Source organism: Centroberyx gerrardi, chromosome 3 (assembly GCF_048128805.1).
Source record: "Centroberyx gerrardi isolate f3 chromosome 3, fCenGer3.hap1.cur.20231027, whole genome shotgun sequence".
NCBI lineage: Eukaryota > Metazoa > Chordata > Actinopteri > Beryciformes > Berycidae > Centroberyx > Centroberyx gerrardi.
In genome coordinates this window covers 4,216,305-4,234,223 of record NC_135999.1, presented here as the reverse complement: position 1 = coordinate 4,234,223, position 17,919 = coordinate 4,216,305, and positions in this window count along the sequence as shown.

The following is a 17,919-nucleotide window of genomic DNA, read 5'->3' as shown; positions in this document are numbered from 1 at the left end:
AAGATAGGTGAGAGAAGCGGTCATGAGACGGAACTGAAGCTATGAAATCATGAGCGCATGGTTATGCTCTTTTGCCCGCCAAGACACCAGACTCGCAATTACAGAAAAAAAATTATTTATGTGATTGAAGCAGCTAGAAAATCATCCACAGGCTAGTGTTGAACGGACTGGTTATGGAATGGTTACATTTCTACCGGATTAGATGTTAGGAATTGAGGTACAGACGTAAGAATTCTGTGTGAAAGTAAGTAATAAAAAACTGCAACATGGTTTAGGCCTCAAGCTGATCATACATGAAGACGAAGGGTGTACACATACAGTAAACACAACAACTGCACATAAAGTTTTCATGACACCGGCGCTGGTATATATAAAAAAAAAGCATGAAACCATGCTGAATTTTTCATTACGCCGCAATGTAACATCTCTGCAGCGGGTCGGTGCTCTGAGTGACATCTGGTTCGAGCCCCTATGACTGCCTCAGGGTCGGAGTTCAACCTTTACCTCGATCCTAGCCAAACCCCTTCCCACCCACACACACACACACACACACACACCTGGCTGCCCGCCTGTCAAACTGCTGTTCTCTCACGTGGAATCCTACGATTCCGCCGTAAGCAACCGGGCCTGACAAACAAAGAACAAGTACTGTTGTCAGGAAGAGCTATAATAAGCATGGTAAACACAGGAGGAGGGAGAGAGCAATGAGTTTAGATATGGCATGTGTGTTATTCTGTTTTTTGGGAGCTCCCAAGTTTTCATATTGCATCTATTGGGTCGTCGTTCCATATTAATCCATACATTCTGCATTTTCAGCACGTGTACCCGCACTTGTCTATCTAGCAATTTGTTCTTTTTTTAGCGTGCGTGGGTGTTTGCATGCATCAGTATGTACGTGTGTGTGTACAGCATGCATGTGTGTGTGCATGCATATGTCAAGGTGTTTGTGTGTGTTGTGTGTGGGTGGACGGGTGTGTGTGTGGTCCAGGCTTCTTCATTAGTTGGATGGCTGAGCTGAGTCTAGATGGTGGAAGAGGGGTGTTGGTGATGGAAGACCATGGTGTAGCAGTCGGAGCTGTCAGGAGGCATCAGGATCGACGGACTGAGGAGCAGCTCAGCCTGGTTGACTAAGGCCTGACTGACACTACACGATCTCTAATAGGTTTCACCTCAATTATGCTGTGAGCACACCTGGGGCTTGTCTTTACAGCACTGTCTCCGCAAGGGAAAGGACACACTGTTAAAGGATTCCATTAGAGGACGACACCGACCTTTTGGGGAGATTGACCCATCGATCAGCTTACCCAATATGCTGACAAGAGGATTGGCGACAAAATCATCTGTGTGTCTCTGGTAGAACGTTCTGTCCAGTGTGCATGCTAATGCTTTAGCATACAGTATGTGAAGTAATCATAGGCGACTAGCATTATCCTAGAGAGAAAATGTGAACTTGTAGCAGCGCTACAAGGTTGGATGGTGAGTTAATTTTAAAAACATTTGTTTAAACCTGCCAGGCTTGTTTAGACAATTGGTAAAATGAACATAAAATTCACCAATAAATGCACTTGTTGGAACTACTTTCAATGGCAGAAGATCTCTCTTCCCGTGAGACTTTGAGCGTAACATTACGCAGGAAGTTAGCAAAGTTAGCATATGGAGAAACTCTAAATTACGTATTGATAAAACACCTTTTTTTATGGAAAGACTTGGTCAAAAATAAGGGGCATTGACAATGGGAGATCTCAAAGATTTCCATCTTTCAAGATTCAAGATACTTAACTGCTTTTATTTTACACGTCATGGCTATATAGATTGGGGCTCAAAGGTGCATAATGTTGGAAGAGTCAAGGCTCTGAGGGGAAACGTATTTCAGAGTTTCTGGCAAAAAGTTCATGAACAAATTCAGGAATTTACTGGTACTAATTTTGATTTTTGTCAGTCTATATATATTATGACACCCACTAATACTTTCTCAATGTAGCACCTCAGATCTGATTCAAACAAGCATACTGGTGGGGAGGCAATTAATAATTAGGAGGTGGAAATCTCAAGAGGAGCCCTTCCATGACTGGTTTATGGAATGGTGTACATATGAACAAACTTCTTATCACTTGAAAAATAGAACAATATATGCAGAAATGGAGCAAATGCCTGATGTATATTGCCTAAGCCTAGGACTAAGCACAACATATCTTTTTATTTTTGTCACTGTATTGATAAAAACCCAATAAAATTCAAACCATTCAAAAATAGAATAAGCCTATGTCCACATAAACTTTAACCTGTGTGTATGCACGTTTGAGGTAGAGGTAAATTGCGACGCTGAATGAAAATGAATGCAGTAAATGCAGTGAATTTATAGTCCCCACTGTTCATAGCCAGGCCTTCACTCACTCACTCACACAAATGACCAAATATACACACACAGACACACATACACACCAGTTTGCAGTCAAAGTAGCTTGTTCTCCATTGATGGAATTCCTACCCAGCCACCTTGACCTCCTCCCTTTTTAGACTCATTCATCTTATTAGTCACTGGACTCCACGACTCAATAGATGGCCTTCGTCTATCTCGCTGAGGACCCATAATTACTGTAGCTGCTTTTTGGCAGGCAGCCAATGCCCTGAACGATGACTTGTTGGCATAGAAAGAGGTTTGGAAGGTTTCCGATGACTCTTTTACAACACGTTGGGGCTCGAGGCTTTTTTGTAAAGCCTTCCATCCTTGCTCTACTTGTGAAAAACAAGCCTCTCATTAAACGTTATCCGTTGATTACACTTTATTGCATTTAGTTAATTGTATAAAAATTGCCTTTTGCCTCTGTCCTGGGCTGTAGCCAGATATTTTTACTGCGACCCTTTGTACATTTCTTCACTCATTTCCAGATGACACATAGCTGTTGTCTGATTAGAGGAAGCCCTGCAATATGTTGACTGAAGACCCAGCTGGTGTGTGAGCTTTTGTTTAACACCTATATGTTTCAGTTCACTGGTCTGTCTCGCTCTCTCTCTCTCACACACACACACACACAGCCATACATACACAGCTTCATCACAGTAACTTAGCATCTGCAAGGCTTTCAGGGGAAACTGTTATGAAACCGCCAGAGCTTAGGTAAATATACAACCATGTTGTTTTGTTATGGGAGGCATTATTGGCCTTAAGTAAAACAGAGGGAATATTGTTACAGTTTGATACACATTAGCGTCTTGGTGCATAATGATTCACCCTGGGCCTCTTACATGATTTATGTTTGCATTAAAAAAATGAGCGCACCATGTTTTTATAAGCCAGGACGAGACTAAATTCTTAATTTCCCTGCTAGAATAAGTTCAGGAATTTAAATATAAATATAGAAATTATTAGTCAAAATTCTTTTAGACAGACCAGATCCATAAAAATGGTTTCGGTCCTGTCATTCGGTCCTCCCAGTCCATCACACGGTACACTACCTATACATTATTTGCTTCATCCTCCAAAGTCTGAACTGTGCAGAGAAGATACTGACATCAAACTAGGAGACAACCATTGTTCTGTGTCTAATCCATTAAACGCATGCCTGTTATTCTCAGGGGGAAGACTAGGGGTTTTAAAACTTCAGCATCTGAGGGAGGACGCCTTTGAAAAAATTGCACTGGAAATGTATTTTTATTTTTATTTTTTTCACTCAGCTGTCTCTCACTTCGCCTTGTTCTGGCCAGCAGGCGGTCAGGTTGTCCACAATGCCTGCGGGTTGCCATGTTTGTGGTTAGTAGTTGTTGTCCAAAGCAGAGGAGGGAATAGTGGAAGGTGGAAGACATAGGTTTGCCTGAACAGCTTTTACAGTATATGATGATGAAATGTGTGAGACATAGGCTTCTGAGAAGTAGTGACAGAAGATGGGAGGGAAAGGACCTGCCTGACTTGCAGTGGGGTCGCCGATAGGTTACGTGGAAGTTCATGAACGCCTCTTAATGGACTCGTGCCTCTAATCAGAGTCGGAAACGGAGTGTGCTAGTTAGTCATACGCACTGCTGTGATTCGCCAGATGCTCCCAAATGATTGAATGAATGACCATATGCTCGGAGATGCTTAGCGCTAAATTTAGTCTGACAGCAATTCAGATTCTGTGTAAAGTTGTTCCCTCTTAAGCACGTGGCCCAATACCATCACAAGCCTTTCACATTCATATTTCATCAACTCCGGATAGTATTCAAGAATTAAGCTGGGTTTATTGAATAGGAAGCTCAAATCGCTTATTTGGACAGTCGATCTAATCTGCAATTAGGCTGTTACCTCTGTCAAAATCACTCTTTAGGGATTATACAGTAGGCCTTACAATTCACTATGTCACAACATACAAAACACAATCCCAACCATCGTTTGTGATTTGACGGGGAAGCCATCTCAAATGGTTAGAAACAAACAGGAAAGATAGTGACAGGAAAAAGAGGAGACACCATACTGTTCACGCTCATGTTTTTTGTCTCTTTGTACTGAAGTTGTCAGAACTTTGCCTGTACTCCAACAACAAATATGAAATCTTTGTCTTGTGCTTTGTCACATATTTTGTTGTTGTTGTTTGAGAAACAGATGCATGACCTGTAAAATACACCTTTCTTAAACTGATAAAATGCTATCTGACTCACTGAAGCTAACAAAAGATGGGCGCATACTATGATGTAAGCATATATTTTCCCAGGCTGTTTTAGAAAGTTTTGTAAATTTGTAGTAGCCTACAAAACGGTGCAGACCAACTCCTTGGCATTTTCAAAACTGGCTGCTCAAAGGATACAGACTTACTGGGCGCTAATGTTAGCATGTTGGCTATTGTTTTGTGTTTTTGACACAATGATGTAACATAATTGCTGGCCTGTTAGCATTTTGTGACTGAAGCAAGTCACTTTTTACGGTTGTACAGTTGTCTGACAACAAAAGCATAAAGATATGTCAATGACAAGACCTGTTTCATGCTATATGTTTCATTGAAATTCAAAATAAGTGATGGCAGACTGATTTGGAGGTGACGGACAGAGGGCCTCTTAACATTACAGGCAATAGCGAGAACCCCTTCCTCTCTCTTCTGCATTACAATTCCACTTTGTTTCTATCTAATACTGCATTCACCTGAAAACTCCAGTAGCCTACTTAAGTGGCGCTATAGGAAAATTCAGCTCAACACATCAAGTTAAAAACCAGTCAGAGTTCTGGTTCTTCTTTGTTCAGCCAGTCATTGACAAGTATACCGGAGGTGAATTTGCCGCATTCTTTAAACTTTCAGATGGTGTATGACTTTGCTTACAACTCCCAAATGTAGCCAGTGCACCCAGTTGTTTTGGCCACAATGTTGTCATTTTGATAGCGTGCACCCCATCGCCTGTTTCCACGCAAAGCATGAATCAGATGTGATGTAGACGTGCCTCCGTACAGGATTGGCTGAACAAAGAAGAACCAGAACCACTGGCTGATTCCAGAGGAGGTTTTTTCTTGATGTGTGGGGGGGGGGGGGGGGGGTGAATAGCTGAATTTTCCTAGGCCTACTTGGTGGATTTCTCATTTGTGGCTGACTGTAAAGCATGAGCTCACATGTATCACTCACAATAATTGCATGTGTGTTAAGTGTGCTGATCAGGAGCATCCAGACTCTGCAGAAAACTTCATCCATGTCGTTTTGACGGTGTCCTGGACTTCCAAGTCATTGCTTTAAACCAAGTCATTCCAACGGTTATTCCCACATCACGTGAACGCAGCATCTTTCCCCTCTCGGCTGCCCACCTGGAGGTGCGAGGGGAGAGGTGAGGTGCGGAGTTGTGTGCCACGTGCCACGCGCCACGCGCTCCGCACTGGCTTGGGTAGTAGTGGAGCGCGCGCGCTACGCAGCCGTCGTCCGCCACACAAGCTTTTCCGCGCGCCAAACCGGAGACAACACGGACCGACGGAACAGAACAGAGGAGAACAACAACAACAACAACAACAACAAGAGGAGAAAGAAGGAATAGAGAAAGGAGAAGGGCGCTTTACTCAACGAGACTTCTCCGTGAAGGTAAGAATACGTTTATTGTATTATCTTTTGTGTGTGTTTTGTAAAGCTAAATCTCAATAGTCGACATTTTTTAACTGCGCTCCATACAAATGACTGAGAAATGCGTTGTTGATAGTTTCGTTGATGCCACTTAATGCCTTTTTTGGTGTTCGTATTTCTAAAAATGTTTTGCTAACGGTTAAGACAGGACTTGTATGAATACATGTTGCCAAATAGACTTATGTCGTTTTAACGGCGTACCACCACAGCCATTATTGCAAGTGCAAACCGACCTAAACTCAGGATACCCACCTTTTTAATTAGGGGAATAGAGTTAACCCACATTTTTAGGCTGACATAAAATGTTATGACATAAATACACATTATACATTCTAGTTAGTAGGCTATTATCAAACTGACGACGAGTTATAGCCTATTTACGCCTACGCCACTGATTATAGGCACGCAAAAGCCAAACTTATTTATATGATTAGTGGCCACAAACCGTCTCCGGCTGTGTTTTGTAGGAAGAAAAAGTGGTTTCGCACTTTTACTCGGTTTAATGGCGAGAGATAATGGGCATGAGAAAACATGAACTGGGCTCGGTACAAATGATTTGTCATTCACAGTGGCGCAGTTGTAGACACAAAGGTCGGCAAACTATGACCTCCAGTCGCTGATCATTATAAGGCAACATATAAAACAACACCAATATAGGCTAAACAAAAAAACAAACAAACCAAACATTCATTTCTGTTTTGTTTTTTCATTAGAAGACCCTGCCGTCATAACTTAAATCAGTTTGACACTACTTACTATGTTAAGTATGCATTTGCATGGTTTGTGTCGGACTAAAAAAAGTGTGTAGGCCTAAACTGTAATACGCAAATAAAAATATTAGTTTACCCGCCTCTATATCCCAGTTTATTCAACTGGCACGATTGACTAACAGATTTAGTATTGACTGTTCAACACGGGGACGTTTCTCTCTGGTTCAGCACCATGGACAGCGATTTGAGCTGCAGCCAAAGACTAAACGGCAGGCATAACAAGCAATTGGCCCTAGTACACTATAGTGGAGGTAGCCAACACATGGACTGCGGGTAAATGGCATAGCCTACTCTAGTATACTTATCCTTTAGTCTGATTATGCTGGCTGCAATTAAGATGAAGTCTTTCTATTGAATTATCTGAACGCTGACAGCATCAATTACTTCTACAGATGTAGTGGAGGGTAAACCCTAACCCTAAACTTACTTTTTAATTTACAGCATGGAGTTTACCCACCTTCTTAGGGTTGCATATATCTTCATTACCTAAATTCCTTGTATACTTCATAGTAAGTAATATCAAATTGCTGTAAGATATATGAGAATGTGGTCTTTTAAGGGAAAAAGCAGCTAAAGTTGTTTTGTAAATGTTGATTTTTTTTTATATTGGTGGCTGTTTACCTTGTAATGATGATCACTGACTCAAAATCATAGCTTACCCTCCCTTTTAGTTACTACCACATCACTGATTACTTCAAGTTACTTGAAAATAAACTGATCTTCAGATGTGATTTCTCCCCATTGCTGTCATTTTAGATTAATCTCAAGAGTTTTGTTCAAACTGCTGCAATAGGCAGCCTGCAGTCCTACTTGGCTGACAGCCACGGCTCAGTGTGTCAGCCAGACACAGTGTTAATAGCACAGATTTAGACAGTGCTAGTGAAGGCTGCAAAGGAGTTGTTTTTCTATCGGTGCACTGCATTCAGCATCTACAGTTGCAGGAGAGAAAGAGTCTGTGGCTACAGTCCAGGACAGGCTACATTCTGGCTACTCACACCCTCTCCAGATGAGAAACTACTTGTTGCAATGAGGTGGAGACGTTTATCAACATAACACTGTGTCCATGATAACTGGCCACTTGATGAAGTGCATAATAATGTAGAGGTTTCATACTGTGAATCAACCACAAGAAGACATTTCACTTGTATCAGGATTGGAGTCTATTCACTTTCAGTTCAATCAATTCAAACGCCACATTTGGCCACTTACTTTCTATGTAGAGAATTAATTTCTCTTTGATGTAAAAGTCTGTTGTTCAAGAGAACTTTCAGGTACTCAATTTTAAATAAGGTTCACTTCCCGAACTGATTAAATTGAAAGTCAATTGACCTAAACCCTGCTGTTATTGGCTTTGATTCACCCGATGCCAGCAGCAGAATGTTTCAGCCGTTGCATTTGGCCCTTTGTGTGGCATCTAAAACATATCTTCAAAAGCTAAATTACTGAGTTGGACCACAGTCTTTATTTAACCCTTTATATTCAATGAATCTTTGTATTTTTCATCTCTACTATTGGAGTCGTCGTGCAGGTTTATGGGCCAATTTATGGGTCAAGCTTAATGGGCCAATTTTCAAAGTTCAGGGATGAAGAAACGGTGTTATGTTAGGCTTCACATCCCCAACCCTGTATCCCATCATTAAAGTCATGTGGTCTTTCTCCATTTCTCTTCCACCCTTGTATCTTGTTAACTCAGTAGCACCGCTGTTCACAGTCTATTGCTTTATCGCTTCTGTCAACAAGAAAATACATCTGTTTTTAAATCCCCATGTCAGCAATACTGACAACATCTGGCACACATTTCATACTGAGAAACTACTGTAGTGTACATACAGCATATCAGGTTGTTTAGTCTAATGGCTAGCTAGTTAGTGAGCCAGCTGTGATAAAAGCTTGTTTGATATTGATAAATGATACCTACGTGAATCTCTTACGGCACTACTACTAGTAGTCAATAATAACTGATAGCTAATAATACTAGAATATATTATTAGGTTTAGTTAACAAAACACTGAATTCCCATCAATTCTGTCTAGGTCTAGGTCATGATGCAGAGAAGAAAATGTTAATTCATTTAGACAACAAGCCCTATCCCCATCTCTAGTCAGGAGATTAGCAATCCAAGAGATAGCATTAGCAAAATTAATAGAGGTATTGTTTTTATTTTCTTCTTTTTCTTATCCTTTAATTTGTAGCTTCATTAGCTATACTCTCAGTTGATTTGTAACGTAGACATACCTGTGTGAAGTCATAACATTTCGGTGCATTCATCCCTGAACACACCACACTTACTGTAGGTGGTAATGCTTCACAATAGAACAAAGCTGTTGAGTATCCTCAGCTAAACTACTGGGTCTGGCCCAGGCCCTGTTAATAATTCACTGTTACACCGACAGAATAAGCAATCCTAGTGGCATCAAGCTACTCTCTTGGCTGCATCTCATTTGTTTCAGGGATCACTCATCCTTGAAAAAACACCCTGATGGGAATATCCTTAGAAAGTAAACACAGTGCTCTCTAGTGATCACAGGATAGAGAGGTGCTGGGTTTGCAAAAACCTTCTAGTATGACAATGATACACTTTTTTATTTAACTTCTACACAGTACTGTGGCTGTACCCAGACATCTATCCTGTCTTTAATGCTTCAAGATTTTCAAAACAATTCTTCTCGGAGGTGGAGTAACAGTGTGGCAGTAGAATAACATGCATGTAAAAAATTTAACACATGAAATGGATCTATTTCTCAGCCATTTATTGAACCTGTGACTGTGAATTGCATTTGGAGGTCTGTATTTTAAATGAAAGCTTGCCTATATTCTAGTACTTAACTGCTTTGCATGATTTGTGTGTGTATGTGTGTGTGTGTGTGTGTAATATGTATAATATTCTTAAAGGCCTATAATCTACAGTGCTGTGTTTGTGCCTGCATCTCTTTCTCCTGTATCCCCTGTTATGTACCCCTGCTCTAGCATATAAAATGCACCAGCAAACAGGAAGCCTTGTTTTGGGACTAGCTCATCAGTCCATTCATGCCTGACTATTTCGGAGCCCTCTCCATATAGTGTTGCCTGGCGACACAGCCAAGTCAAGCACTTATAAAGAGAGACTTGTTCTCACAACAAACACAGGAAATGGATGTTAGTGCTATTGCTGTGGGTCACTGACTGTTTTCTGCGTAAGCCCAGAGTCAATGGAGTTTTTACCCTTTTAGGGATCACTACTGTGCCATTCACTTAGATTCTGTTAGATTCAATGGACTTGTCTGCCGTTTTTATGCCACACATGTCTCCAAATGGAATAATGCAAGTCAGGAAAATTGCTCCTGAACTTCACAAAGCTTTGGTAGAACAAACAGATCTTTGAGGAGCTTTTTGGCAGTGAAGATACAGTATGTCATTTCACAGTTCAATTTTTCAGTGTTTCACAGTTCAACTTTGTCTTTGATTTTTTTTAAATTTTCATCCAAACTTATGTTCTGTTTAAAATTGATTTCCTTTCTATCTCTTACGCATCTGTTCCTATGCATTTATCAAATTAAATCATTAGAGATATTGTATAATTTTGGCACGCTTTTGCTGATATTCAGAATCTCATTCTCCCTGCAGATGGATGGATGCATGTAAAGATCTGGCCTTTTCTACCCTGCATCTTGTTACCAGATCTTAAGATATTAATGCAGCGAAGCAGCTGACTGACAAGCTATCCATCCACATTCTGGTCATGATACTGTATGAAGAATACACAGTGGAAGACAGCTCCAAGCCAAAAACCATTTGCTAAAAGACATCAGGGAATTGCCTTTGGAACAGCATGAAAGGCTTGGGCTACAGCCAGAGCTGCCCGATCCAATTAGGATGATCTGACATTACAGAACAGAGATGTATTTTGGTGCAGGCTGCTGTGGAGGCTTTAGCGGGAGGGAGAAAAACGCCTCCTAGGTCAGTTGGTTCAACTGCAAATATGTGGCAACATTAAGATTTGTGTGAAGGTATGTTTAGGGGCATACTTGTACTTCTGTAAACTGCAATACTACTTAACTTTCTCAGGTTTGGGAAATGTGATCATTGTTATCCTTAGTAATTGTATGATATGTAGGGTATACATATAAAGGAAAAGCACATCAATGATACTTTTATAAACATCATTGTTCTTAAAAATATTTTTTAAATTGCTACTTTCGACAGTGCATTTCAATTCCTGTTGCCCTTCAGTGTTGCTTTGGAAGCATCAGGGATGAAATAACTCAGCCTTCTGTCATTTATTTTGCTAGCGTTTCTTTTTATACTGGAGGACATTTAGGGTAGTCAAAATACTGCAAAACATTGCATCCTTAGTAATACTGCTATGACCAGTGACACACTCCTAATGCTCATGTAAGCATTTAGTGAGGAGGAGAGAGCGCCTGTAGACTCAGAACAGTTTGTAGGTCAAGGAAATGGACTTTGACGTGTTTGTTTCATGTGTGAGTGTGATGTGCTGTATGGGTGTGGGTGTATATGTATGTTTGTGTGACTGCGTGTGTATGTGTGCAAAAGAATGTGTGTATGTGTGTGTGTGCATGACACGTGTATGTGTGTGTGTGCACATATATGCATGTGTAGTGCTCATGTGTTTCCCCTCTAGAGCTTCTGCTGAAAGTATACAACAGCGGGTCTCAGCAGGGTGATGATAGGGGCTGCTAGCTTCATCCAGCTGTGTCCAAGGCTTGATGACATACCGCCTTTCTCCTGCATTGGACCGCTATTGTCCCCGGGCTCCTCCGGCCCTAGCAACCAACGGCCCGACAGCCACTAACTCCCAGACTGCCTGTTGCCTGTCCGCATCGGAGGCGACAGAGGGACAGCGCTCGGCAACCCTCAGCAACCATGGAAACTGGGTCAATAAGCATGCCAAAAGGGATCCGTGCTGTGCCGCTGACGAACCCTCGTCAGAGAAGGAACAAACACACATTCAAATTAGGTGTCAGTTGTTTTGCTGTTATGCTCCTTGTGCTTTGGTCACTGAAATGAGCCGCATCCAGCTCATTCAGCTCAAATGCAGCTGCTAACAGAACTGCACCTGGGCAGACAATATCCAGGATGGAGGATATCCATAACGGAGAGTAGGCCTGTTTGCATGGTTTAATATTTTGTTATCAAGCAACATGGTATCTTTGTAGCCATGAATAATTGAGTTAACCTGTGGTCACACAAATCAACTGTTTTATTGTGTGAAACTAATTAATTCCAATAATTAGATAACGTTAATGTTAGAAAGTAACCATTGGTAGAGTTCAGTCAACATCTCAGTATCAGTAAACCAAAATGAAAAGCATATATTTCCATTTCCCTCTTGAAACTCAACCACTGTCTTTATTTGCATATTAATTTATGGATTGAAGACATTTTGAAATTTATGTTGTGAGCTTTTGACAAAAGCACTGACAGTATGTGACACTAAACATGAGTTTTGCCTGTATTTTGAGGCAGTTTGTAATTGTCAAACAGATATGAATCTTTAGTTAGGGTTAGGGTTATGATGGATTAAGAAAGTTCTAAAAACTTAGTTTTCATTTGGTAGAACATACCAAAAAATAAAGACTACTAAATTCAGAATTTTATCATTTAACTTAAAACAATAAAATTCAATATAGAAACCTACTAATCACATTTTTTTCAACAAACTAGTACAAGGTGCCTTGTTCAGCAACTCATTGTGTTCGCTGACCATTATATATTGTCATATTAAGTTTAATGTGACATTTCTAAGCAGCTAATCGCTTGCCCTGCCTTCTACTGACCAGTCAATAATTTGGTGTGTCCTGGAAATCTGTGTTTCACCACAGTGTGCCACAACACAGGCTGGAGGCCACTGTGTCACATGCTCTTCTTTCCCTTGCCATGCCATTGAATTTCCAACAGTTCTCTAAAAAAGCTGTAGTTTTGGTGGCGGGCGGGTTAAAGGGGGTTAGGTGCGTGTTAATCGAGTAGACTGAAGAGGAATGGCCTACTTTTCATGATGACATGCCCTTTACTCCAGCAGTGGAGTGCATCTGCCTCATTTGGTGCCAGCATAGTATCTGGACCCCTAGTGGCTCTGATCAGCATTGCACTACCAACTGACAATGTAAACATTATTTGTCAGCTTTGTTAGGTTACGTCGCTTTGGAAATAATCCTCCTAAATTCTGAGCATGTTGATTCTCTGTATGAATTTAGCTTGAATATAGTATACCTTATGATTTGACCAATTGTTTAATGCACAAGAGACATTAATTTTAGGGTGATAAACTATTAAATAGGAGCATTTGTGGCGTATTCATTCACGGACAACTGTGTTGAAGCTGTAGTGGATTCCAGTCACAGGTCCAAATAGATTTCTAAAGGAAATGTTGGTGTTTATGCAGGAGGGCGTCTGAGCTGTTTTGAGTATCCCTCTGCAGACAGAGAGGGACTGCAAGGCTTTTTGTTGGTCCCGGCGGCTTTGAACATCTAATGAGAAACATCGGTCAATAGATATAAAACCCCGGGATTTTTTGTTACACTCAGATCAATCTCCATTTATAATCCTTTGGAGACCAGAACAATGTGTGGAAAGAATCAGTATTCATGAAGGATTGAATGTGGTGTCTATTTTGTGTGTGTGTGTGTGTGTGTGTGTGTGTGTGTGTGTGTGTGTGTGTGTGTGTGTGTGTCTCATTCTGAAGTGTCTGCACACACATGCCTGTCTTGTGGCTGGTGTCTTGGAGTCTGATGACTATTTTTATCCCACTTTTTTTACAGTCATGGGTAATATCATTTTCTGCTCCCTGCCTCCTCCCTGTTGTATCACCACAAACCGAAGTCTCCGACACATAATTGGAGCTGTTTCTCTGCATTGCACTTCCCAGAGATCACCTGTCAATCAAACAGTGTGTCCAGTACTGTGACTGTACTGTCTTTTTCCTTGGGACCACCTAGTTCTTCTGTGCCAGAGGATTTTTCCTAGGAAAGAGCTACCAGACAGCGGGTGTTTAGAACAGCAAATGGAAAAGCTTTCATGAATTGGCTACAGGTTGAATCACTATTGACGTCTCTATCCTGTATAGGAGAAGACATGAGCTGCATTTCCTACAATGAAATAAATCGAATGAAACATTGAAGCCATAATCTTATGAGCATTCAAAGTGCTGAAAGAGTAAAAGTTGAGAAATTAATATTGACGCTCTGTGGATATCGCACAGACAGACTGCTCCTCGCCTCGGGGACCGACAGATAGCTACTGTAACGACTAAATGGTCTTCCCAAGCGGTTTGTCAGAGAAACTGCGATAATGCAGTCTGGCAGATTGGGAAATGAGACTCTTGTCAAGAAGACGATTAATTTTTTAGTATCTGCTTTTTAAAGTTTTTGTTCTTCCTTTCATGTTGAGGTAGAGGAACTGTTTGCTTTAACAATGAGAGTTTCACATCAGATTAGAGAGACTTTGGAGTTGATGCATTAATAAAGACAGGGCGAGCTCGTGTTCATATAGTTGAATGAAGTGACTTTTTTAGTTTCGCTTCGAAAAACAGCACTTTAAAGTTAGGCAAGATTTTTATTTTACCCATGTACCGCCAAAATCAAAACCTAATGTGAAATCCAAACTGTCTCCTGAACAGCAGTGAGCAGCGCTGCGTCCAGAGAAAGCTGGACTCACCAACATTAGATCTCCTCCTCTCTCATCTCTTTGGTTTCCTTTGGTATAAAGCGTCACAGACTGGCCGGGTTTGTAAACATGAGTATGCTGTGTGCGGTTTACTGATGTCACCTTACGGGATTTCTGGTTATAAGTCTTGGATTTTTCACTGCCATTGAAAGCCGTCAACATGTGACGTTGCCTTGTGTAGCTTTAAGAGTGAGTGTTGCCCAAAGCAAATTTAGCAGCACAGCATAAACACATGCACGCACAAACACACACACACACACACACACACACACACACTCACAAAAAAAATAAACACATGCCCTAACATGCACCACATATTGATCCATTTCTTCACCTTTGTTCCTCCTATCATCCTAGCACCTACCCAAGCATAACACTATTCTATATATTGATTTCATGTGTTTGAAGATGCAGTTTGTAAATAAAGTAAAGTTAAGAAAACATTGCCTTCGGTTATTTGTTTGGGTATGTTATTGAGATTTACATATGAGATTATACAAGCTTTAAGCTGCATTTTTTAAGACATATTGTATATGTTTATATGTATATTGTATATGTACTGTATGTTGTATAGAAATCTAAAATCTAGGCTAATAATATTTTAAAACAGCAAAATTTAAAAGAGCTGTAGCAGTGTGAAGTTCTATGAAAGCAGGCTTTTCGCAGAGGAGCTTCATTTGTTGATACCACTCAATTAATGATAACCTTTTCACCATATTTTAATGCTTGCAGTCTGACACACCGCGATTAATGCTTTAATGTGATTCTTCTATTTCTGTAAAATGAACAGCTGAGGACGAGACATGGAGGCAGATAATTAGACTGACAGATGGACAGTGAGTCTGTGGCAGTGCTTTGCATGGTGGTTGGACAGGACATAAGTTTCTCTGTATTTCTGTCTTTCTTGGGAAAAATCCAAGTACACAACATTCTCGCTCCACCAATTCTTATCACAGGCCTACTTAGATTTTTGCAAATGAATCCTCGTCCGGCATCAGTGGAACAGAGGTGGATGTGCGTTTCACTTCTATTTATCCAGTGTCTATCTGTCTTGGCCCCTTCTTCCTCCAACCAGCCAAATATGTGTCAAATCTCCCTGGCAACCACTCCCTCCATCTGAGATCGACTGTTTCACACTGCATTTCACAGTGTCATTGTTGCAAATCTGAACAGTGCCACTACATTACTGTATGGCAGAGAAAAGGTCTCTTTACTGCTCGTATTTATATGGTCCTTAATAAGTATATGTTATAGCAAAACATGTCTAGTACTTAATGAAACCACATAGAGAATACACTAAATGATAATTGTTTTTGGAGCTTGTTAAATACAACCACATACTGTATGTTTGTAATGCGAGAAGTGAATTCAGATTCAGAATTCAGAATGTGACGTCAATACTGACGATGATTGGTCTGGCTATTTTAGGCATCTCCGCCATGATTACAATTGCTTCTTTCTACTTTCTTTCTACTATACTAGGCATTCGGCAGGTACAACCGGCCCAAATTGTTTTCTGTTTCAGTAATGACACCCTATGTGTGGCAGCGCTATTTCACACATTTAGGGGCAATCAGCGCACTGGTACACCCACGTCACACTTAAAAACACTCGCTTGGTCGAGCATAGTAGCACAAAAAAGGTCTACTGCGCTGCCAGCAAGCATCTCATCTGCAAGTCATTGCTTAAAGACTGAAAATAGGCCACAGGCACGGACATTTCAAATGAATGGCTACTGATTGCACCGCGGCCAGGAATACCTGAGGTTTAATGTTTTGAGCACATTTGTTCCTTCCTCATTAACGCCGGTCCTTTGTGCTGCCGTGAACTCTGATTGATTGCTTATGCTTGTGTTCCAATTGCTTCTAATCACCATCTCCCTTTCTTGCATAACATGCCAACCCGCGGTTCATGACCCCAGGCCAGGTTCACTCTCCACAGACTGGAAAAACACTGATTTAAAGCTACAAATAGTCCAGATTGGGTTTTACTTTCTCAGTTTTAAATGTAGAAAATGTATCCAGGTAACATATGTTAAAAAGTCTGTAACTCTAGTCATAATTCATTCATTGGCTGAAACAAGATAATTATCCATCTAACATACCTTGGAAATCTCATAAAATATCTCATCTTTGTCACATACTGTACATATGCCATGCTCTAGCGCTATTCTTTTCAGGTTATGCACAGTAAAATAAATAACAACTATGCTAGCACACACACACACACACACAAAAGCTAAAGTAAATTATTGCATATGTTGTCATGTAAAGCAAGAAAAAGGCAAACATTTTAATTACAGGCTCATTAAACTATCATAACACGGGCTGTAACATCGTACAAAGCTGATTAACAGTGTGTATTAGACTTGAAACAATCATCCTCTCAGTTTTGTTATCGTCCGTATCTCAGAAACAGGGCAACAGGCTTTACTTCCAATCATGACACAGTCCACGGAGAGAGAAAAAAGAGGAAAAACGCCACAGATCTTACGGAGAGTTTAAAATCCTGTCACATATTCACTCCATCTTCCCAATCTCCCACTAGGCGCTCAGCGTGGCAGCACACTGAGAACTCATTATGTAAAATCAATTCCTTTCAACGCGTATCCCATGCCAAGCTCCCCAGCTATCCAGCTTCCGGCAAGTGTGGGCATCAGCCACCATATGAACAGAACCATGTTTTTGTCTGATGAGCGCACGCATTGATGTGCTGTCACATCCACCATCTGCAGTGCTGCTTCTGCTTTGCTACACGTAGCTGGGCTGAATCGGATTTATCGGATATTACGAGTTACGGATGATTAGAGGAGAAAAAGTAGTAAATAACTTGTTTTTTTTCTTTGGAGCACTATTAGTGGCGTGAGTTATACTGCTGTTTTTTGGCCGGAGGCAATGTGAGGGCAGTCAAACGAAAGCTTTTTTATAAAAAAGTGCCCCACTAAGCAATTGGCCCTGTACGACGTGGTTATTTACATTCTAATGAGAGATTTGGAGGCTCAGGAAATCTGCCTTTTTTTCCTAGATTTCTTTCCCAGCTAAGAGGAAGAAGATCTATAAGACTAGTTCTTCTGGTAAGAGCATTTTTAGAATCTTTAGAGTGAAGGTGGCATTTTACATAGGGGGGGGGTGATACATTTTCATTTAATTTAATTTTAATTTTAATAATAAAAAAAAATGCATCACTTTTACCATTATGCTCTCTGCCAGTAAACGTCACAACTTGGAATCATAGAAAATCCTGTCTTTCCCTGTCATATTTACCCTCTTGTTTATCATTCATGCGCTCCCAACTCGTAATTGCGATATTTCCGACAGCACCCGAAGGCAGCATAATAGCTATAATGCCAGCTATGTGGCAACATTATACTGCGGCACGTTGACGTTAGCAGAACTGACACACGCTGCACTGTCAGTTCTAGT